The 23,656-nt window shown below is 37.6% G+C and overlaps 1 long non-coding RNA gene across 4 annotated transcripts; it reads left to right on the top strand.

Annotated features, from left to right (window-relative positions):
• Positions 1–326: 326 nt before the first annotated feature.
• Positions 327–22,512, top strand: LOC145496780 (uncharacterized). 4 transcript variants are annotated; one of them, XR_014050597.1, is made up of 6 exons: positions 331–489; positions 7,403–7,510; positions 9,857–10,323; positions 15,581–15,773; positions 16,047–16,237; positions 18,610–22,512. It is a non-coding gene; the product is annotated as an uncharacterized LOC145496780 (long non-coding RNA). The 4 variants fall into 4 exon arrangements; XR_014050600.1 differs by lacking the exon at positions 9,857–10,323 and having other exon boundaries at positions 327–489; positions 18,618–22,512; XR_014050596.1 differs by lacking the exon at positions 9,857–10,323.
• The last annotated feature ends 1,144 nt before the right edge of the window (positions 22,513–23,656 follow it).

The following is a 23,656-nucleotide window of genomic DNA, read 5'->3' as shown; positions in this document are numbered from 1 at the left end:
ATTCGCCAAAACTATCAGTTGATCTCTAACTAAAACGGATCGAATAGAGGACCTACAGATCTCAATGAGTTTTAAGAGAGGGAATTTTACACTGAGGTAAAATTCTGACCGGAAGGAAGGTAGCCAGTCGTTTCGCCCGATAGCCAAATGCTCGTTCGTTCGCCTGAACTGAAAGTTCAAAGAAAGATATGCTTAAAATTCGCTTTCTTATGGGTAAAGATTAGATCGAGCTCCAGACCTGCCTCATTCTCGTCGTCTCAGCCCATTCTTCTCTTAGCCTTAATCGATTCTCGTGCCAAGGCCCCGCCGGCTAAGATAAACGGAAAGGGCTATGGGGACGAAAATGAATTCAAGATGGCTACAGTTCCGTGTCCAGGAAAAGGCATGGTCTTTTATTGAAAGGTTGCTGTCTATGTGGAAGATTTCTTCGTTAACTGAACCAACTAGCCGATGCTACTAAAGACCAGTGATGACCACTGATTTAGCGAGGTAAGCTCGTCTTGTTCCCTACTCATGTCAAAGTTGTTGTTGTCCTCGTGTAACCCAGAAACTGATACAAACGACAAAAAATACACTACAGCTATGCAAGCTGTTGAAGTGCACATGTTTATGGATCTGCCACTCGCAGGTGTAGAAACAAGACATACTCTTGGGTGCGATATGTTAGCAACACCGGCAACGCTCACATTGTTTCCTCTCAACGTCGATCTTGATGATCTCTGAACTCCCTTGCAGTCACAGAATTTTTATGTCTGTCTTTCACATAAACAGATGCTTTATCCAGTCTCACTCACACAGTTAACAAGTTTTTAGCAATCTCTGCATAAAATCAAACTTTTTATATCTTGTGTCTCTCACTCGCAAACCGAGTGCTTGGTTGGGTAAACATGTACACTGAAGTTACTTATTTTCGTAATTGTGATCAAGTTTCCTTAGGCTCATTCTCGTTCTCTTTTCTTAGGGGGTTGGCGGTCAAATGATCTCATCAGTAGCAGTAGCGGGGGGAGGGGGGTGGATATTAAATGGAATGGACCTCATAACTTTGTGTTTGCCTAATGCCTGGCATGGAATAATTTTAGCATATTTGTACATCTATTGTAAACAAACATTTTATCTAGTCTTCCTGGCTCACTATCAATTTGGCCCTTTCCTTTTACAAGACTACAGGCTTAACACAGCCGTAATATTTTAAAAGCCATCCCAGGGCTCGAAATTGTGATTGATACGGTTGCCAATGCAACAAGCATTTCATCCTTGGCAACCAAAAATTCTGGTTTAGTCGCTATAATACGGCATGATGGCGACTACATTTCTCTGTGTTGACGATCAATAACGGTCATTTTGTCACACATTATGTCCTTCTAGAAAATCATATTGCAAGATCTTTGCTTCTAAAACATTCAGCATAAGAAAAGAAGTCAATCCGTCCTTTTGCTTCGCTGTATTGATTCTTTCATATCGGAAAACTTCCAAATGGCTGACCATGTTTGAAATCGCCCTTTAATGCATTGCAAACCCTTGATCATTGACTACATCATGTATGCGTAAGGATTCTTCCCTTGTAATGCACGGATCCTTCATACTAGTATCTGATTCAAAAGAAACTTTATTGAGTAGAAACACTTCAAAAAGCACAAGTTTGCTATTAAATTTTATCATAGATCCTAATAAATTGCTTTATTTTCCTTGGTACCCTGAAACATTTTTTCCTTCTGCAGCTTTCATTTTATTGGCCCCTTTCCTAAAAAATTGACCCTTAAAAAAGATCTTCAAGGGTCACTTTGGCCCTCAGGTAAAATTTTCTGGTTGAAACACTGGTGAGGTACATGTTTTTCATTTTGTTTTGAACAGGAAAATTAAATCTAAATGGAAAGTTTGTTCCACACTACAGCGTACATGTACATCCACCTACATACATTTGTGCCTGTGTTGTGACATCAGACATTCAACAGCAAATGGCACAAATTGTACACATGTACACATGTATACTAAATAATTTAGCAATGTATGGCAAGCCGTTTGTAGCAAAATTCAATCCTTGCAATATATGTTTAATCCTTTAAATAATGGTTTTATTTAAACATATAAAAAGGCATTCAATCCAATAGCAAATAAAATTTTTGGTTCAATTCAATCTTTTAATTATCATGATTCAATCCAATACCTGGAATATTGATTCAATCCAATACCTAAAATATTGATTCAATCCAATACCTGGAATATTGATTCAATCCAATACCTGGAATATTGATTCAATCCAATACCTGGAATATTGATTCAATCCAATACCTAAAATATTGATTCAATCCAATACCTGGAACATTGATTCAATCCAATACCTCGAATATTGATGCAATCCAATACCTGGAATATTGATTCAATCCAATACCTCAAATATTGATTCAATCCAATACCTCAAATATTGATTCAATCCAATACCTCAAATATTGATGCAATCTTCCTGGGCCGAGCGCGGCCAATAAGAACGAGAGTAACTGAGCACTAGAGAGCACTGAAAACATGGCGGGCGAAGGAGAACTAGATTTAGAAGTTGAGTTTCCTACTAGTAAGTTTCTTGCAGACATCTTGGATAAAACGGAAATAATTTTTGAGAATTTTGACTCAGAAGTTGCAGAAGCGCACGCCGAAGTTCTACTGCGGATTCCATTACGATAGAAAGCGAAAAAGGACGAAATCATGGAAGACCATTTCTTAAAATTCCTGTTGAGGTGCTCGAGGAACTTTGAGGACTAGGATTCATCTGGACAACGATAACAAAGATGATTGGAGTGTGGAGATGGACAATTCACAGAAGATTGACAGAGTATGGCTTAGAAGATATGAGGGGTTTCGACAGCTTACCTGATAAGGAACCGAAATCATTCAAGAGTATGGATATAATTTCATTGCAGGTTTCTTTAAGTCCATTTGTTAAGAGACTAATAGTTGCATGACCGTGACATGTTGTGTTACCAGAGTTAACAATTGACATGTAATACGAGATTTTGTATTTTGAGCCTTTTGTTTTGTTCTGTCGTATTATCGAGATCGTGTTGTAAGCATATATTCGCATACCGTCATCGAGAGGAGAATAAACGTACAACTTGGAACCGTTTAAGTTACTTCGTTGTTTGTTTCGTTATTTTACGATTGTTACCGTCAACCGATTACAACACCATTGGGTTACGGGTTCAACAGAGAAGAATATGAGAAAGGTTAGCAAAATTTGATCCCCAAAATACTGTCTTGAGATGGGGTGCGTAAATTCGCTTTGGCATCTGGATGGACATCACTCTCTGATCCGATGGAAAATACTAATTTACGGCTGTATAGACGGATTTTCTCGGAGAATAACGTTTTTGAAATGTAGTGCCAACAATAAAGCAGAAACAGTTCTTGAATTGTTTCTGGGTGCCGTTAAGAGAGACGGAGAATTTTGGTCTTCGAGTACGAGTAGATCGTGGTGTTGAAAACGGTGGTGTGTGCGATACAATGGAGCAGGTTAGAAGAGAGGAGAGGGGCAGCTTCACTGCAGGGCCATGAACACAACCAACGAATTGAAAGATTATGGAGGGATGTTTCCGTTGTGCTTCCCACTTGTACTTTTACACTTTTTGTAGTATTGAATTGTCAGGCATCCTGGACACTGATAATTCAGTGCATCTTTCCACCTTACATTTATTTTTCAACCAAGGATAAATATGATGCAGCCTGAAAACCCCCTTTCAAATGGAAAGTCATATGATTTTGAATACTATGGTGATGATCCTGATGGTCCAACTCCATTGGACAGTGATAACAATGTTGTAGTTGAAGAAATTGACCTGGGACAACTTGATTCAGTGCAGTCATTTGTATTGGAAAGGCTAGATCCCTTAAGATAATCAAGTCAAATGGAAGTAGACATCTTCCAAGAGGCTCTAGAACTAGCGACAGTTAAACTTGGCAACTGACAATTGCATAATACTACATGTGTGTGGGCTGGGTAAAGGAGATTATGGCCCTTAAAGTATTTTTGCAACTCAATTCACAACAGAAAACCTCACCCTGTGTCAAGTAAATTATTTTCTCATCTTCCTTTTCGTTGATATACAAAACTCAGAAACTGCTTGAGTTACAGAATGCCTAACTTCTAGCAACACAACTAAACTGAAGAGAAATCAGGGCATTTGATAACTGCCATGTGCACTACTCTGCCTTGTAGATTTTTCAGGTGCTTATCAAAACAGATGTTAAAATGTTGCAAGGTTAATTTGTTATCTTATTTTCAAAAGTACCCAGGACACAAGACTAACTTCTTGGTGCACTGGCGTAATGGCTACTAACAGGACTCATGTCACTAGCCAAAACTAACTTTGCACCAGCCAGCCTTTTTCATACACAGCTTCACTGACTTTTTTACAAGAGTGGTGGTCAATCTTGGACATTTCTTGTTGCACCTAAAATGTTAATAATAATCACTAAGAAAATTTCACTCCCACAAACACGAGTCCTGCTTTTCTTGAATATGCTTATGTTCAATCTCTGATGTACTTTTATCAGTGTTGCCATTTTCTTTTATCTCCCTTTAATAGTTAAATATTTATCATATGCTTATTAAGGCAATTATTTCCATGAAATCCACTCATAGTTTCCCTGTTTTCATTAGTTTCTATTCTCTTCAATCAGTTTTACATTTTCAGGATAATTCTCAATTTTGTTTTCATCCAGTAGACCAGTACTCCATTCCATCATGATTGTCACAATGGCTAGTGAAAGTGCAAAAATCTACTATTCAAAATTGAAATGTGTGGCTAGTTGGCAGTAGTGTTAGCCTTGAGCCCTGGGTACCCGATAATATTCACAACAAATTGGTGCCATGTTTATCATAGAATATCAAGAAAAACATCTTTTTTAGGAAAGAAGTACCACATGTGGGTTAAATAATGCAAAACATGAGACAACAACATTGAAAAACGTAAAACACATCCCAATGTTCAATGATTGCTGTCTTGTAAAATGTAAAGGTTCTTATTTCAAAAATAACTTAAAGCCAGGTTTACACAAGCAGTTTTTGTGAGAAACGTGTTTGACTGTGCACACGGCACAGCAAAAATTTTGTTTACAGTTCAAAGTTTAGTGTGCCAGTAATGATTGGACAGCAGAAATATGCACAATACCAAAGACCAATGTGGTAGCAAAATTTGCCACAGTTTATGTTATTTGCCAGAAAAAGCTAGCACACACAGCTTTTAATAAACAAATATGTTTGTCACATAAAAATTGGTTAACTTACATCTACAAAAGCGGCAGTAATGGAATCTAAATTTTCCGTGTCCCTTATGTCTCGGTTGTAGCACTGCCTCATTTACCTAAGCAGACTAATGGTTTGATCAAGAACGTCGGCGTGCACTTCTGCAACTTCTGAGTCAAATTCTGAAAAATTATTTCCGTTTTATCCAAGATGTCTGCAAGAAACTTAGGAAACTCAACTTCTAAATCTAGTTCTCCTTCGCCCGCCATGTTTTCAGTGCTCTCTAGTGCTCAGTTACTCTCGTTCTTGTTGGCCGCGCTCGGCCCAGGAAGATTGCGTCAATATTTGAGGTATTGGATTGAATCAATATTCCAGGTATTGGATTGCATCAATATTCGAGTTATTGGATTGAATCAATATTCCAGGTATTAGATTGCATCAATATTCGAGGTATTGGATTGAATCAATGTTCCAGGTATTGGATTGAATCAATATTTTAGGTATTGGATTGAATCAATATTCCAGGTATTGGATTGAATCAATATTCCAGGTATTGGATTGAATCAATATTCCAGGTATTGGATTGAATCAATATTTTAGGTATTGGATTGAATCAATATTCCAGGTATTGGATTGAATCATGATAATTAAAAGATTGAATTGAACCAAAAATTTTATTTGCCATTGGATTGAATGCCTTTTTATATGTTTAAATAAAACCATTATTTAAAGGATTAAACATATATTGCAAGGATTGAATTTTGTTACAAACGGCTTGCCATAGCAATGTTTACTTCGCAAGAAACTTGGTGGGTTTGTAATAATCACTCAATTCTGTCAATAATAAACATCACAAAACCTTCCACTCCAGACCTATACCTTACCCTCTACGCATTTACTTGTGGCTGCAGTACATGTAAATGCTTATAGGGCGCAAAGAGGATCATTCATTCACAATACATGTACTTGTATGTGTAGAATTTGCTGTGTACAATGTAATTGTTTTCCAGTGTACCAGCCCGTAATGTACATTGTACTCTTGTTGACAGAATATAGTTGTTTAACCTTTAAAATATTGAAGAAAGGACTGGTGGAACTTTTGCAGTAAAATATTCAGCTTGTTGGAATAAAAAAAAAACTGTGTTTTGGCAGCGTCGGACATTTATAGCTAAATATCAGAGTCTCCCAAGGCAAATAAGCCTGTTTTGAGGTCACCTTGAAAACTGTCTCACAAAAAATGAAAAAAATGGAATTAATCCAGATCAGTGTGATGTTTGTACATTGGATATAATGATTGACTTTCACTGAAAAAATGAGGCCAATCGGTGAAGGTTCAAAATTTGCGTTATCTGTTCTTATGTGGACAGCCTCTCAATTAATCTTGCACAGAACTCAAATTATTCTAAATCCTGTGGTTATCGCAATTTCGTCATGTTAGTCTAGTGAAGTGGAACCCCACCTTATAGTCACCTTGTTATTATGCCACATTTTTTTGTCCTATCGAAACGTCCAGACATTTTTCTCATAGAAAAACCCTCTGTGAATGCAGCCAGCCCCTACTACGGGCAACTGCCACATTTTGAAATCCCAACCTGTATAATTAATCCTTTACATTCTTACCCTGTTTAAATGGCCACTCAGCCAGTTATATAGTAAATGGTTTAAACCTAGGATTATCAGTAGTTTGTATAGCGTGATCGTCTGGGTGAGGGTTATGTTCATCTTTCCAATCTAAATATTGTATGAACTGATTGAAGTTTAAATTTATTTAAATTCTTTCTACATTCTGGATGTTTATAAATTGAAAGAACAGAGGTGCAGAAGTGCAATTGTGATATTAATATCTATTACTTCTGTTAAGATGTCATTTAATTTAGACCAGTCGTGAAACTTGACCCTACCCCATTAATACGGTCAACTCATTAACACAGCCAAATTTTCATGGCCTGTTGGTGACCATGTTAACAGGGTTCCACTGTAGTTTGCTGGTATCCGTTTATAATCCTTGGTGAAATAAGTTACTGTTTGAGTAAAGTGCCGCGTTCTAGATCATAACACAAGAACTTTGGGAAGGCTTCTTAATCTGGGGACCATTTCACCTGGTGTTATGCCACTACACCTTAAACATTAGTACAGTATCTAAATTTTTCTATTTCTCCCTTTGAACAGCTGAAGACAAAATACCTGAGGACAAGACTGGAGGACATTATCCACAAGCTTATTCTGGAATGATGAGTTTTTTTTTTTTTTTTTTTTTTTTTTGCAATTCAGGACCAGGTAAACACTTGTGTTCTTATGCAATGATCAAATCAAAACATAAGCTGGTTCCTTCAGGGGAATCCCCCAAGGGCATCCCTCCAGGGTACCCAAGTCATCAAATTCTACGGCAGAAAAAGAATTAAAATGCACCACTTATTTTTTCCTTTTTTAATTAATGCACTGTTATTGTGGGACCCGAAATAGTTGGGAAATATTCGTTGTTCAAAATCAGGGAAAGTTCAGTGAATACACAGTTGTAATGGGAAGGTTCCCTTTTGTACTGTACCTTTGAAAAAAAAAAAAAAAAACTAGACCAAACTACTGAACTAACTCCGTTCAAATTAAAACCTATAGTATGTAACACACTTTCAATAAGTGACCACCAACCTAACTAGGAACAGACTCTACTCAACTTACAACAACAACTACTCGCCCCTACAGTAGTCACTATGGTATTTCTTGACCTCAGCAGAACTCACATGATGTTCTTCAACCAGTCTCAACACAAACTTCACCAAAAGTAAACCAGTTGAATCAGACCATAACTGGGCAGTCACTGATTACTACCTTTTCATAATGGCTTGACAGCTTCTCAAAGCATCAGTGCTTTTACACTAGACAAACTACTCAATGATACTTGTCCACTTTTTTTCTTTGTGGTTGGCAACTTGACAGTTGTTCCTTTGGGAACCTCAGAATGGGACATACTGTAGTGTATTCTGCTATACCCCCCCCCCCCTCTCACCCCCCTCACTCTCCAAACTTGTCATGATTCGCTAATATTTCCCAGGGTTCCCCAGATTAAGGATCGGTTTTGAGTTGATCATTGTATTCCTTGATGTAAAACAAGTTCTGCTTTCAATTTTGAAATACCACAGACATGTACTAAACAATTTAAAATGCTTTCATTGGCTCAGTAAGTAAAATACAGTGTACTGTACATGTAGTTTTAAAGTGGATAACTTTTCATTTGGTTATATTTTATGTTTTTACTGTATTTCCTCCATGAAACCCTTGTTGGACTTCCTGATTTTTGCCCATACATGTATGTAAGAAGGGGAAGCGGGCTTGCTAGTAATATCAAATATCAAAAGCAATTTGTAGGTTGAAAAGGAGATTTGGAAAGACTGCCATTTTAGAATGGAGACGTGATATAATCAACCAATTCAAAGTTCTGGGATTGTACAAAACAATCAGATGATCTGTATAAATTTGTCGTTGACACCACCAGGAAATTCTGTCCTTTTTGACCTCAACTGGAGGGGCTTAGAAATTTATGGCTGAAAGAGTGCTGAGCTGCTGTTTCACTGCTACACTGTAACATGATCACCCACCATATGGATCAAAACAAAAGAAAAAGAAAGAGATTGGGGCTAATTATAAGGGATACTGGATAGAAGGAGTTGAAAGGAAATTCTTACTAAAATTTGTCATTTTTAAAACACCCCCTCCCACTTCCTTCTCCCCTTCCAAAAACTTCAAGCAGACTGCAATTTTTCTTCACTGTTAAAATATTGTACTGGGGCAGGGGTTAAGTTGGTGTCCTTATACAGATGGGCCTGAGGATCAGTGGAAGAGATTGCTCTGTGATAATGTGAGAAATACGTGTACATGTACCCCTGATTGGTGTCACATTCTAGACAACACCCTGCCATTTAGATCATTATAGTCAAAAAAAGATTGGCATAGGTGTAATAAGGGGGAGGGGAGAAGCATACTTCAACATGGCAATCTTGCCAGTTCATAGGTAAGTGCAACAAAGCACACCTGGGAGTATGTACATTGTATGCTCTCTTGCCTCCAGGAAAAAAAAAAACACTACTAACCATCAATTTCTTATAGTTGAGGGGTTGCGGGTAAACTTTAAGGCAGATTGTCAATTCAAGAAGGAATTCCATGGGTGGGTCAATAAATCTTTGACACAGAGATGGTGAGAATACCATTTTTGTTGGGGGGGGGGGGCGGGGAAGGGAGGTGGGGCTGGAGGGTACAATTCTGCTTTTGTCCCTGATAGGGGTACTGAACAACAAGTAAAAATAAATGGGCAGGTTGGACTCTTTACAGAGGGAAGGGGCCAACTGAGGACAGTAATTTTTCAGGAGAGTGAGAACATTTCTGAATGTAGATGACTTATCATTTCATTCATTCTTGTCCTACATGTGCATGTATATTTTAAAATATTTCTGCAGTCCAATTGTAAAGGAAAATTTTTTTCCAAAAATTTTCTTCCTAGCTAGGGAAAAATGAAACTCAGCATCAGAAGTCAAGGGATTTTTTTCAACTTAAAAAAGGTCACTCCAAAAAGCTTACTTTTTTGTCTACGCCTGTAGCAAGTAAACATTCAGGTTTTTCCTTCCATTAAAGTTTCAGCCTCTGAAGTGCCTGCTATCCTGAAGAAGTGTGTCTCGAAGGAAGCGACTTCAGAGGCCACCATTTTGAAACTGTACTTGGCAGCCATGCTGTTTTGATGTGACGTCATTCCATTTGACTTGAAATTTGGCGGGAACCTGGAGAAAAACCTGCTACTGACTTGCATCAAAATGTTTTTTTTTTTCAAGCGATTATCCACTTCACTATATTCAATGCTATCATTTTTGAGTCTAGCATGCCTGGCTCAAAATAATATAGCTCAAGAGCAGCCATAACCCAGAGTGGTAGATAAAAGGCTTGTTGGAAGCCATTTGGACAAAATTTCTTGGACAGAATGATGCAACGGAAATGTAGCCTGGCTGCTGAGGACTGTTCAAAATGGCGGCAATGATGTCAAATTTTGGGCTTCCTTGGAAAGCAATTTCATAAGGAAAACCTGCAATTTAGAGGCTGAAACTTCAGTGAGTGGCTAAACTTAGTGCAAGGTTTTTATTAGCATTGATAAAATATATTCTTATTTGTGACCGTGAACGAGAAAACGTACCTTAACACTTATTCGTTAAACGGGCGCTAACGGACGGATAGCTAACGGATAGTTAACGGTCTTCACAGCATTCTAACGTTTTGTCCTAACGGTCTAACGGTTATCTAAGTGTGCCTAACGGATGATCAAAGCGTTCTAACACTCTCTCCTAACGTTCTAACGGCTAACTAAGTATGCCTAACGGATGAAGAAACCGTTCTAATGGTTGCGCAATTTGTTCTAACAGATGACTGGAGCCGTTTAACGGTTGTCTAACAGTCTACATCTAAAGAGGTTTAATGGTTGTCTAACGGTTTACATCTTAGGACGTTTAACGGTTGTCTAACGGTTTGCATCTAAGGACTTCTAACAAATGAATAGCGTAGCTTTCAGTCTGATGTTAGAAACACATAATTGTGCCAAACCATTATTAGTCTTACACTCACAATTTTTAGAAAAAACGAATCACAAAGTGCCGATTTCATCAGTCGTCGACGAGACAAACATTAATAAAATTATTTCCACGGTGAGCATTGAAAACAAAACTCAGTGATGTAAACTATCACTTCCTTATCGAGACAGAATAACTCAGAATTCGAGTCCGACATTATCATGTGGGACGCGAACCTAACGTCGCTAGACCCGTGTGTAAACAATTTAACTCGCCAGTCAGGATGAACATTTTTTATTGTTTTACTCAAATGAATTTGTCGCTTGTTCTAATTTTTACATAATGACTTTGCCTAGAGTTTTGTAAAAGTAACTGTTTTATCCAGCTGTGGATTCGCGAGAGATTAGACTTTCTTGACAGAGCATGCATGCGGAAAGCGGTACCTTTTGAGGTCATGAAGCTAGTCTCGAAGCGACAGGCGTTTTGTTGGCGCTGGTTCCAACTGATAAAGTTGTTTTTGTCACATACATGTAGTTTAAAATTGGTTTCTTCTGATTCAGAGTCAGACAACAGTCTATCAAAATATTCATCAAACTTTCCGCCGGAATATGGCCGTTTCTCACATCTTAGAATATGTAAACAACTTTATGCAAATTTTTGAACCTGCGCACTTTGTGAATTGACACGTGATCAGTGTTTACTTCGTAGAACATCTTTATCCATTGCATGGCCATTTTGGTAGAGTTTTCTCTGTGTTTGTTTCGTCCATTTATGGCATTTGTTAAGTATTTTTAACTTTCGTTTGTTCACAAATTACAGTAACAAATTACAAGCTCTCGAAACAACCGGACTTTGCCGAATAAATAAAACAGTTCATATAATGACGATCGTAGTTAGGATTTTACATGTCGTCAGGCTGTTTGTGGAAGCGGCAAACGTGTTTTGTTTTGGATCGTGTATAACAATTATAGCATGAAGGCTTTATTGAATTTCATTCGAGTTGTATTTATCAATCAGGGCATCAAAAAATAATAATCGCCAAACTTCTCGTCGAAAGATAGTTATCTCTCATGATTGTTTTGAACTAAATGGAGGCCAAGAGCTGCTCTCGTTTCACACTATGTTAGGCTACAACATTCTACTTCAATGCATGTCATGCCATTCTAACGGAATCGTTACCTGTTCAACGGATGCTAGTTTATTCTAATGGATCCTAACGGCTTCTCTAGCTGTGCTAACAGATACAGAGTTTTTGCTAACGGTTATGCTGGCCCGTCTAACGGTCTGATGCTAACGGCTAACGGATACATGTCTCTTGCTAACGGTTGCACTCTCCGTTCTAACGGCCTGATGCTAACGTCTAACGGTTGGGCTAACACCTCTAATGTTTTTAAGAAACGTTCTAACGGATGACTAATGGATGCTTAACGCTTTTGCGCGTCTAACGGATAAGCGTTAAGGTACGTTTTCCCGTTCACGGTCACATTTACGTTTTTTGGAGTCATTTTTTTATTAGGTATTTTTATTGTTAAGGCTGTTTTCCATATGATCGCAGACGATCACAGATGATCGTGGATCACAAATTGCAGATCGCAGACGATCGCAAAGAGAGTTGTTTCCATATAATCGGAGATGATCACAAATGATCGCAGAGCCGACTGTTGCGTACATTTCGGACAGTGTCAAAATTAGACGCGCGTTGTGCTGGCAGGAAAATCACAGCAAACAATATGGCGGACGTCGAGGAGGAAATTTTGCTGCAAGCAAATTTATTTCTTCTTTCAGTCAGTCAATCAATTTTGAAATTCCCTTGGCACTGCATCTTGCCCCGATCCAGAAGGTAGCGTTTTCAGTCGCTTCAGATAATGACCATACGCAGTTCTTATGTTGTGGAATTTGACCTTCGCCTCAGCTGCTGATAAATTAAATTTCTCCCCGATTTTTTCCCAGCAGTTGACCTTTTTGTTTTTGTCTTTGAAATCTTTACTGTTATGGTGGTTAACGCACTCATATCGTGCAACTTCCTCCGCAAATTTCTTGTTACTAAGGTTACCCTGTTCAACACCAGCCATGTTTACAACAAATAAGTGGTTGCTTTGTTGCTAAGAAGCGTTGAATCATGGGTCGGAATTCAAAATATTATGGGATACGTTTCGATCACAGATCGCGGAACTTTGGTTTCCATGTGATCGCACGATCGCAATTGATTGCAGACGATCGCAGATGATCGCAGACGATCGCAGAAGTGTGTTTCCATATGATCGCAGACAATCGCAGAACTTTTTGCGATCTGTGAGCCATGATCTGCGATCGTCTGTGATCATATGGAAACCAGCCTTTATTTTATTATTATTATTGTTGTTAAATATTATTATTGTTTATTATTGTTATTATTATTTCCACTGAGCTCCTGGCTCTGTGTGACTGGGGCTGGGTTTGGTGGGTGGGGCTCGTTGCTGGGTTGCGGGTAGGGCAGGCTTTTGGGGTGCTCTTGCTACCTGGGTTTGGGGTTGGTAGCTCTAGCCTACGTGTAGCCGTGCCCACCCCCCGAGGAAAAACGGGAGGGAGGGAACGTCTACGAAGAGCTGACACGAATCGTGTTATGTGACTTCACGCTTTTGCATGGAAATATATAATGGTTCCTTATTGGATAAAGACCGCGAGCAATACTTTCGAGAATACTGATTGGCTAAAATAGATTTGTGCTAAGCCGCAAAATGTCTCACATTCTCACATCTGTACGAGTTTAGAGTTGCGCTGGTAAGTGGCAACTACAGACGTTCTGAGCATTTTAGAAATACCGGCAACTGATGAGATCCGCATGGAGGATCGAAACCATGGTGTTACCTGAACTAAGCCGAACAATGGCATATACAACACGCAAAACAGTCAACAGACTTGCGCGTAAACAGTTACATTTGAATCATGTGGTGCCAGAATGACCAACAACAAATATGATATGCGTGATAAGGATCTTCCTACTGTACTTGTAAAAACAGCTCTAATCACAAGCGGGCCCGGCGTCACAATATAGAATGCAAGTATAAAGCAACATGTTCACGGTAAATTTCATATTTTGTCACCCAAAAGCAAATTCGTGGAGACTTGAGAGCATATCTTGCAATAGAAATGAGCCTAAACAATGCATAAACACATGGAAAATTACAGAGGTGTCAAACTCTACAAAGCGACATGCAGATAACAGCGGAAACTATGTAGACCTATGACCTTTAAAAATTTGCCATAGCACGATCTAACGGCTCAACTTTACTCAAAATTCCTTCTTATTACACAACATGAAGTGCCCTTCATAAACACGAGTGAAGCGACAATAAAGGTCAAGTGACCGAACAGAGAACGGCAAATGTACAAATGTCACGAACCGCAGAGGTCGCTTAGGCTAGTCAACTTCTTCGAACTGAAATTCGCGCATTCTAGCGAATTTTTTGGCTGGAAAACAAGGCCAACTTTCTTCAAACTTGTGGCGTAGTTGATTCTCATAGATTTTTGTAATTCTTCCACGTTCTCCTGCAAATTATTTCTCTTCTTGAGGAGAACATGACACTGCCTACAAATGTACTCTGATGTAGCGTACACATGGAACTCCAAATTTGCGAGCGCGACGTTTACATCAAAGATTGTCTTTTTCTTGCTTTGGACCAAACATCGCTCGTAATCCTTTTCAATCTCTTTAAAACACAATATACACTTGAAAAGGGGACTGAAAAGGGACATTGACTTGCAAATAAGCTCGAAAGAATAAATATTTACGAGGCCTTTGTCTGCGTGAGGACACGAGTACAGACAGAAAATATAATTTGTTTGCATAACTTACATAAATTACTGTGACGTCACATAACACGATTCATGTCAGCTCTTCGTAGACGTTCCCTCCCTCCCGTTTTTCCTCGGGGGGTGGGTACGGCTACACGTAGGCTATGGCAGCTCCAGCCCCCGGGTTCCTGGGCATCCAACCTCCATGTGCGACTCAGGCGTTAATTAACCTTGTGACCTGGAACAAACAACTATCATTGACTTTTAGAAATTTTCAAATGTTTTGCTCTTTACTGCAGTTCAAAGTGTCAAGTTTCTTGTTTGATTTTGGTAGATGCACTCCCAATCAAGTCCAAATATTCAGCCTTTCCTTTTAACTGGCTTAATTTGCAATTACGTACTATCAAATTTCATTTGATTTTTCTAAGATAATTCTGAAATTTTCATTAATTTTTAACTTTCATTGAGTCTCTCCTGAATCCTCTTACTTTTTATGAGACCATCAAAAGCACTAAAAAGCGCACAGTTTAATGATTCAATTTTTATAGCAGCCACAAACTATATTGTAAACAGCCACACAGTTAGCAGGCTCCTTCAGTGAGCTGTCAAACTTACAAATACAAGCTCACATGGAGTGTTGCAGCTTGTTCACAGCTACATTGTAGATGTTCTTCGAGTTCTCAAACCGTTTTTCTAGTGGCTTTGTAGCAGTTGTTAAGTAGTCTTGAAGGGCACTGTATCAGTTGTTTCAAGTGTTCCTCCATCCCATCCCATCCTCTATATTTCTGATCCAATTGTGCTTGGAATGAGGTCTCATGATTAGCTTACAGGGATTTGGTGGCCATGGGGGCAGTATTCTATCTACTGGGGCAGGTTGGTCACAGTGCAAGCCCCTGGATACCCTAGGCACACACCTTGGTTGGGTTTATCTATTTACAATAAAGTTTTTTTTTTAACAATAGTCATTTGACTGAGTTCTTGATAATTTCACCATCAACAAGAATCTTTTCTGAATTTCCCAATTTTTTAGTCAGCAATGAACAAGACTGAAGAGACAGTGGAGAAACCAAGATGGGACACTGGATACACCTAGATGGACAGTGGACAAACTTGAATGCATAGTTGACAATATTGGTCTCATGGAGGAAAAACTGGATGGACTCAACTCAACAACTCTGGATGGACAATGGAAAACCAAGAACATTCATTTCTTGACCAACCAGGTAAATGCAACCAGGTTTAACTGGTAGAAAAAAAAAATAATGTTATTGTAAATTACCAGTACAAGTGTATCTTGTTGTACATAACAATAATATTGTTTTTTTTTTAAGTAATAATCATTGGACTGAGTTGTTGAGAATTTCACCACCAGTGAGAATTGTTTCTTTATGTCCACCATAATTATGTGTTAACTCTAAATAAACGCTTTATCTCATCTCATCTCATCTCATCCCAGGTCATCTCATCTCATCTTACATGTATCTTATATTACTTAGTTGGCAACGAGCAAGCTTGGAAACACAGTGGACAAACCAGGATGGGACGTTGGATACACCCAGATGGACATGGACAAACATGAATGTACAGTGGGCTTTATTGGACACATGGTGAAAAAACTGGATGGGCATGAGTGGACAACTCTGGGTGGACAGTGGAAATCAAAAACATTCAGACCTTGACCAACCAGGTAAATACACTGTCTTTTAACCATCTTGGATCATGTGTACTAAAGACATCCACGTTCGATTGTCCATTGATACCCTCAAATGATGTCTTGATGTGTACCCAACTGAGGTCCCGATCCATACTCGGTCGACACTCATTTGCCACTTGATCAACAGTTGGTCAATAGTCGGCCAAGTGTCGACCAAGGTGTTGATGAGTGTCGATTGGGTATTGATTGAGTGTCGATTGAGGTTATCGATTGACACTCGACTCGGATGCCTTTAGTACACATGATCGACCATCTTTGCAAGATATTCTTGCTAAAATTTCAGGCAAAGCAATCTGAACCTGGGAGAATCTCCTCATAGCTGTCATTGCTTTGGAGCACCTTTTCTGTAATAAATAATACATGCTATACTTCCAAATACATGTAAAATTAGACAGGAGGTCAAGGCTTTCCATTCAACCAGGAAGTCTTTGGTGCAGAACATTTAAACTAAGGTTTTCATGACATGTACCCCCTTTTTGAAAGCCTGTTATGTGTGCTTTCGGTAAGTACATGTATGATATTCATACAACTGATAAAATTTTATATTTCATGCTTGCAATGAAAGCCAATTAGAACTTAAGGTGGCTCAAAACAGTTTCCAGCACTTAGATTTATCACTTGATGCTACAATCATGGTATCAATCAACTGCCCAATCATTGGTGAACACGTTGTTATCATTTTCATGATGCAATAGGTTACCATAGCAACAGTATAACCTAATGCTTTAGGGGCTTATAATTCAAAAACAGCATGGTGATATTTTTATAGTATCAACTTTTGATAAGCATGATAAGATGCAACGTTTGGCAAAGTTTAAAAAATTCTGTACATAGGGTTCAGGGCCACCTTAAATTTTTGAGGAGTTTTAAAACCCAACATTTTCAAAATCAAATCAATCAAAAGTCATTTTGGCTGAAAGAAATTGTGATTTCCTTGCAATTTTGCCTACAAGTGGCATTTTCCATCATTGGAAGGGAAGTCTTTGCTTGATTATTATAATTGTTTTCTGTATCTAAAATGTCCCAAAATAAAAGAATTTAATCATGGTAAATTTATTTCTTTTTATAGCCTCTCACTGATGATAAATTTCATTGCACTATTATCAAAGAAGACTGTGGACCCACAAGCACTGCTGAGTGGATCCTGTAACTTACAATATTTTGATGCACTTTATCGTCAATAAGAGGATAGACACACAAAAAAGCTGGTGTCGATATGTGAAATAAAAATAAAAATGTGTTAAGCATTCATATTACATGTAGGATTTCATTCCTTTTATGGGACAAATGTAGCTCCGAGAATCAAGAACAATGACCCTGCCCTGAGAACTTGGAAGCTCAGGATGCTTACAAGTTCGGTATACAGTGCACTTATTGCAGACAGGGTGTTCAGGTTATGTTTGTGGTGCAAAAGTTTTATCTTGGAAGTTGCCTTGCCCTTCATGCCTCTCACAAGATCTTTAAAGACTTACTAGTGATTTAAGGATCTTTTTAAGGATTCTTAAAAGATCTTTGAAAGATCTGCAAAGATTCTTAAATGAAAGATCTTATAAAGATCTTGCACTGATTTTCCAAGATTTTTAAAGGCCTTTGTAAGATCTTTGATCAAAATCTTGAAGATCCTTAAAGATCTTGGTCCTAGATAAGATCCTCATGAAGATCCTTGAGAGAGTGAATATAGTTTGTGTAGTCTGTATTTGGTCAGTTTTATTCATGTTTACAGGTGACTTAATTGTTGGACTAAGCATACATGTAGTTGATAGCGGGAAATGGTTCTGAAACTTGTCAAAGTCCTTTGTAGTATGTTTTTGTTCTCTTTTTGGCATTGACTGTGCACAAAACACAATAGTTGTTTACTCCATACTGGAACAAACCAATAGAAACGTGTACGTAATTCATGCATAGTGTATGAGCGCAAAACAAAAGATTGTGCACGGTTGTGGACCTTCCAACATAAATCTTGGCATCTTTGTCCTCCTTTGATGTTTGCTGGGCTTCATGACCAGTCCCCTCTGTTAACTATGGACTAAGCTGTATACAGACAAGGAATCATTAACTATTAAAACTAGTAGTAATCGTAGATTAAAGAGTGCGTTCGAGTTTTGGTAGGCTTGGTATGTTAAAAAAACAAAAATTCTAGGGACAGCATTTTGTGCCTGAGTTGTTAGGTGGGTGTGAAATTAGTACAATTCCTTGAAACCAGTATCATGACTCGGTGGTACACATGCCCTGGTCCTGACAGTTCAATTCTACTTTTCTAACTCTCGTCATAACGGACAATAAGCGGCATTTAGACAGCGGTGGGATTTATTTCTTCCGTTTTAATGATCTAATTTCTCTTTTAGCTGACAAGAGGGCAGGCAGGAAAGAGGATGCTTAAAGAGTCAAGCCACGTACTAGACAAGCTGACAAGATGGCTTATGGCATCATAAGTAGTTTATTTAATTAGAATAAGTTGGCCCTGCCCGGGAGGCCTTTGAATATGGGGTACAGCTGGCCCGGGGTTTTCCTCCTAGGAGCAAGTGGACGTACGGGGAGGTTTTTCACCCAGCTGTTGTTCCACAACCCCTGTTCAGGTTAGCTGGTTATTTCTTTAGCTAGACATAGTCTTCAACTAAGTTCTTGTAGTGGATTCTTTGTAAATTTCTTGCATTGGTTTGGAGCAAGTAAAACTGAGTGAAAACCTTACATACAGGCACTGACTTATTGGAACAAACACCTCTTGCCAACAGCAAGTTACTTTTTCATGACCTCAGCTAACCAATCAACGGACTTTCGTTTCAAACAGACCCAGCATAAACTTGACTAACAACAGATGGAGTGAAACTGAGAACATCTTACACCAATGACTACTACATTTAACACCTTACAAATGACTTATTCATGACCTAAACAAACCTACCTACAAACTTTAACTACAAAAAGAACTGACACAAACTTGACTTTTTAATAGACAAAGTGACACTTCACAACATCTAACCCTGACAACCTTACACCTTACAGACGACTTATATATCAGCTCAACAAACCAACCAACAAACTTTACCTTCAAACAGAACCAGCATTGACTTGACTAGCAACAGATGGATTGAAACTGACAACAGTTATCTGACATTATCAATTACTTATACCTTACAAATTTTTATGACTTATTCATGACCTAAACAAACCAGCCAACAAACTGTACATTATTTTGTAACTTCAAACAGAACCAGCACAAACTGCAACAACATTTGACACAAACAACTACTTACACCTAACAAATGAATTTTTCATGACCTTAACAAGCCAACCAACAAACTTTAACTTCAAACAGAACCAGCACAAACTTGACTTAGAATGGATAGATTGAAGCTGACAAAATCTGAAATCAACAACTACTTGCACCTTTCAAATGATTTATTAATTTTGTGACCTGGATGAACCTAAAAAACGAGACCTGACTTCAGTATGTCAGTTGACAGCTAAGATATATATACTGTCGTTGACCCTGCAGGCTTAACTACCAACTAACATACTTTGTACCACAATCAACGATACTTTACAGACTACAATAACTGCACAAGCTGCATACCAATGCAAGGATTTAGTATTGAGTCAGATAATGTTGTCTAATGCTGCATAAGTGTGTGTGCCACCATTATTCAAATAAGTGCTTTTCTTCTAAAGGAAAAATTATCTTCAAACATTTTGCTACTGAATATCGATCACCATAGCTGTACACTGTATGTGATCAATTGGGTCAATGATTGGAATCAGAGTTCTTTGCTACTGTATGTAGTTTCCTCTGCAGATTAACAACAAACTCACTTTTTAACTAAATTTCAAGAGTTTATTAATCAAAATTCACATTATTTGCAAACACAAGAAAGACACCTGTCCAGTAAATTATTTTCTTGTGAGGCTTTGCACTGATCTTGGCAGCTACCCGTAAGTCTCAATTCTTTTGATAACACTCAAAATTAAAAATTTGCAAAGTTATGTTTATCTTTATAGGAAAGGAACCAGCTAGGAACTTATTTATCAGGTGACTTTCTTATTGGGCATGTGCTAAGGTTCCATCCTTAACCTTAAAAATTGAAACCACATTGAGTAACTTACAGCAAATTAATTATGACCAGGATGCAGGATGTCCAGTTTTTCAATTTTCAGCTCTTGCAAATTGGGATGTGCTTCATCACAGACTAAGAAAAAGTAATATAAATTAGTTGGTAGAACTCTTAGAATTTAGCTAGCAAATACTTCGCAGCCTGAAGGATACATGTAGCTTGCTAAATGATTACTTCTTATCTTAGTGTACAATGTACTTCTTTCCTAAAAGACAAAAATAATTCACTACTAAACTCTTTTCGAGCAACAATCACCATCATGCTGCCGCTCAACCTTACTGCGTACTGTAGCTTTCTTAAAATATCTATAAAATGTTTGTTTTTGATTAATCTTTTAAAACTTGTGCAAAAAATAATTTTAATTTTCTTTGGGAGTCGGTAATTAAAAACTAATTTGATCCATCTTTACCATTTTAAAGTGCTTGGTAGCTTGATGGTGGTTGTTTAATTCATAAACAAGGGAAAATTTTTAATTATAATTAAATTGAACAATCTCAATGCACACTTAGTAAAGTGGATCTGCAAGCTCATTAGCACAAACTTAAACTTTTGCTAGCCAAAAAATATTCACTTATCTCAAGCAGAACAAAATTTCCAACTGTAAGCAAGGTTGGTTCACACCATCTTTTTTACCTTCTTGACTACATGTACATCATTGATTACTTTCAAGACTTACCAAAATTTTCATTAATGCAAACGTTCTTGGCTTTAAGCCAGAAAATATGACACCAACTGCTTGTAGGAAAGGTTTCAAGAGTCAATCTTACTGAAGACAAAATGTTATCAGAATTTAGAATTAAGCACAATTTAATTTGAAGGTCTTCATTTCGGATTTATTTTAGAATTGGGCTATTTTCAGTTTCCAAAGTGTTATTTTCTTTTCGTCTTCAATCTCAATTTTTGTTGCATTTTTTCCAGACTAACAATGATATTTAATGTTCATGTTAAACACATTTAGATCAACAGTCTGCATTTTACCTTATTTCTAAGTTCTTATGTTTTTTTTATGTTTATTTAGAAACAAATCTTGATTCCCTCACATAAGTATAAACAAACATTTTACATCCTCGTCAAGAACTACACAATGCAGACTGTTGATGAAAACCAATGTATATTAACTTGCTTAACGCCTAGTTTCTTGGTTCTTTCCTGGTGCTGCACTTAAGGTTCTCTTGAGCTTCCTTTAAAGGTTTTGTTAGTGATTTCTCGGTTGCTCCAAAAAATTCTCAGAATTTATCAGGGCTATATTTCTGGGCTTTCTCGGTTGCTCCAAAAAATTCTCGTGATTTATAGGACAGTAAATTCTATTAATGCTCAGTACCCTGAGTGCAGCTTGCTCATGGTCATGGTTAAGGTTTCTGGTATTTTTTTCTGGACTTCCATCACTAAGAAAGAACCATGTTTTTCTTTATTAGTGTATTTATAATGCTAATGAGCTTGCCTGTATCTACTAATTAAGCTGTTAGGTTCTTATTTAATTCCAGGACAGAAGGTGGCACACACATCAAGACCAAAGATTGGTCATATTCAAATCTAGCCAATCACGTCCCTGCTGGGTTGTGAAAGCTCTGCCTCTGAGAAAGTGTGTTTCTGATGTCCTCTGAAATATTCCAACTGAGAAATCCAGGGAAACTTTATCTGAGCCTGTAATTCAAGCCGGGGACAGTTGGGCACTTGGAAGAGTTGGCCATTTGCTCTCAAGTGGGGTGGACAGTGTGAAGGAAGGTGAGAGTTTGCTTTTCATGTCTTTACGGTTTTACTTAATTTGTCACAATACCACACCATCAATTTCGGCCCAGCGGGATGCTTGTTTGCAGTCAATGTATCAGGAAATGTTCCACAACCAAGGACGTAAAACAGGAGTGCTGAACTATGGGGCTCAAGGAAGGTGCATCTCTAGAGGAGGCATAGACAGGGGAGATCACTGAATTTCATTGGTCTGACCTGATTGGATTTTCACAAATGACATTAAATTGAGCTGAGTCACTGGGGCTCTCTGATTGGGTTGCTACTGGGTCAGGTTTTCTCTCTTTTCTAGTTTTTCATTGAAAAATAAACTTTAGTTAACTTTAGAATAATAAAATTAAATCCTGTAGGCCCAATTATAAACAAAACATCTTTTGAAAAAACAAATTATTACTAAGCATTATTAATATTAAATTTTCATTTTCCCTTTTGAAAAATTTCACATCAGAAACTTAATTATTTTCATTCTGTTTCCATTTTCATTGAACTTATAATATATTTATTTTTAATTTTCGAAAAAATTCTTCTCTTTCCTAGTTTTTCATTAAAAATAAACTTTAACTTTAAAATAATAAAATTAAATCCTATAGGCCCAATTATAAACAAAACATCTTTTGAAAAAAACAAATTATTACTGAGCATTATATTAAATTTTCATTTTCCCTTTTGAAAAATTTCACGTCCTAAACTGAATTATTTTCATTCTCTGTTTTCATTTCCATTGAACTTTTCGAAAAATTCCTTTCATTAGTTTAAGTGACACTTCACAAGCTACGGAGGACTAGTAAGCACCAGTTGTTTGGCACTAAGGTATCTGGGATTGCTATGGTAAGCAACATGAGCTGTGAATGGTCAATGGTTGCCTTGGTAACCATCAACTTATAGCTCATGCTAGTTACCAAAACAATCCCAGGAATCCTTATGCTGACAGCTGATGCCTAGTCTTCCTTAAGTTTCTGGAGTGTTCAATAGCTTATTTGTCAATTAGAGGTTTATTAGAAACTAATATATGATATGTGTTCGTTGTTAGGCTTGTTAACTGTTAAATAAAACGGCGGCATTCCATTTAACGGTTAATTAGTCTGTCGATGAAGAGCAATTCTGAAACATTTGGCATTGATTTAAGCACTTATTAATTTCTAACCAACCGAGCCAATTAAACAGGAATTCAAAACTTTCTACCACCAAGTTATTAAGTATAGCTTATATAGATACAAATTAAATCAATATAGCATTTCTTATTTTTTTTGTTTTGTTTTTGTTTTGCAATGACAATAATTCATAATCATAAACATTTGTTTTGAGGGGGTGTTTTTTTAGGTGGGCGCAATTTCTTTTCCACTACAGTGCAGTAAAATTCACTAAATTAAGAGTTCCTCGGATTGTCACGCAATGCTCCTCCACAAAGTGAGGAGAGACATTGCGTGAGCAGAGAAGTCACGGATGCGAAGGACGCTACAATCTCTTGGAATGGGAATTTTAGATTAATAAACAAAAATATTTTAAACCACTGCAATGGAAATCATTGAGTCAAGTC

This window comes from Orbicella franksi, chromosome 1, assembly GCF_964199315.1.
Source record: "Orbicella franksi chromosome 1, jaOrbFran1.1, whole genome shotgun sequence".
Classification (NCBI taxonomy): domain Eukaryota; kingdom Metazoa; phylum Cnidaria; class Anthozoa; order Scleractinia; family Merulinidae; genus Orbicella; species Orbicella franksi.
Note: the sequence above shows the minus strand (reverse complement) of the source record. Positions and strands in the feature narration are given on the sequence as shown.